General features: G+C 37.9%; 1 pseudogene; it reads left to right on the forward strand.

Moving 5' to 3' along the window:
* The first annotated feature begins 806 nt into the window (after positions 1-806).
* Positions 807-1,801, forward strand: part of LOC107710801 (trichohyalin-like) — a 26,334-nt pseudogene continuing 25,339 nt past the window's right edge.

Consider the following 1,801-nt stretch of genomic DNA (forward strand, 5'->3'; position numbering starts at 1 on the left):
GACGCAGGAACAGTTTCTTCCCTCAGGCAATCCATCTCATGAACACTTGACAATAAACGTGGAACATACAACACCATTATACATTTATTTAACACACATACATATTTACATTTCAAATTTGCACATATCATACCTCTACATATACAGTATAATTGTCTATATTATATATTGTGTTTTTGCTATTTTGTACATTGTCTATTTTGTATATTTGTATATTATTCTTTTTATTATCTGTGTCCTGTCTTGTCACTGTCATTCTGTTGCACTGTGGAGCTTCTGTCACTAAAACAAATTCCTCGTATGTGTAAACATACCTGGCAATAAAGCTCATTCTGATTCTGATATTCTAAAAGCAATATAAGCATCTTAATCATAATATTCTCTTATTCAGAATAAGGTAAATAATTAGATTACTGGTGTTCATGTAAACGTACCCATTGTCAAACTAGTTTATTCCTTTGTTACAGATCCAGAGGGTGTGAGGCTGAATCTGGTTGTTTGCGGGAGTAACAGAGAATTTAAATCCTTCATATCAAACCTGATCCTGAAGCAGAGCGAGAGAAGGTCAGAGCTGAGCTCAGAGTGTGTGAGGAGAGACGTGGAGCTTGATGGACGTCTGATCAGTCTGGTGGAGCTTCCAGCTCTGTTCAACACTCAGCTCTCAGAGGAGGACGTGATGCGTCAGACTCTCCGCTGTGTGTCTCTCTGTCATCCTGGAGTTCATGTTTTCATCCTCATAATTCCTGATGCTCCACTTAATAATGAAGACAAAGCAGAAATGGAGGAGATCCAGAGGATCTTCAGCTCAAGACTCAACAAACACATCATGATCCTCATAAAGCAGAATCCAGAGCATCAGACAGCAGAACTAAATGAAGAAACACAGTCTGTCATTGAGAGTTTTGGAGGAAGACATCAGTTCATTGACCTGAACACACAAGTGTCTGTGTTGGTGGAGAAATTAAAGCAGATAGATGATGAAAATAGTGGTGTTTGTTTCTCCACAGAGACATTGATGGAGGCACAGATGGAAAAACTGAAGCAATTTGAAGAAATGAGGAGGAGAATCCATTCATTTGAGACGTGGATCCAGTCACAAGGTAATGAGCCGAAGATCTGCATGCATTAAACTCACTTTTCATGACTGCAAAAATGTACACAGATTTATGAGAAAAAAATAACGTTATATGCAAACAATATAATTAGCACATGATGCTTTAGTATAAATAATACACAATATTCTCTGATGACCTTGATAATTGACTACATTTAATTGAAATTCAATATAATGTTTTTCATTTTTATTTGATTTATCTTTAGAATCAAGAAAAAGAGAAGTTGAACTGAGGATTGTGCTGCTGGGAAAAACTGGAGCTGGGAAGAGTTCAACTGGAAACACAATTTTGGGAAGAGAAGCATTTATATCAGACATTTCTCAAATATCTGTTACTAAAGTGTGTCAGAAAGAGACCGATGAAATCAACAGCAGACACATCACTGTGATCGACACTCCAGGACTGTTTGATACTGATCTGACTAATGAAGAAATCCAGAGAGAAATGAGTAACTGCATCTCCATGATCCTGCCTGGACCACATGTGTTTCTCTTACTGATTCCACTGGGACGATTCACGCTAGAAGAAGCAAAATCAGTGAAAATCATCCAAGAGACGTTTGGAGAGAAATCTTTAAAGTACACCATAGTGCTCTTCACCAGAGGAGATGATCTGCAGAACAAAACCATCGAACAGTTTCTGGGAGAACCTGGATCTGCCCTTAAAAACCTGATTGAAGTTTGTGG

This window comes from Sinocyclocheilus rhinocerous, unplaced genomic scaffold, assembly GCF_001515625.1.
Source record: "Sinocyclocheilus rhinocerous isolate Xijiao unplaced genomic scaffold, SAMN03320098_v1.1 scaffold1649, whole genome shotgun sequence".
NCBI lineage: Eukaryota > Metazoa > Chordata > Actinopteri > Cypriniformes > Cyprinidae > Sinocyclocheilus > Sinocyclocheilus rhinocerous.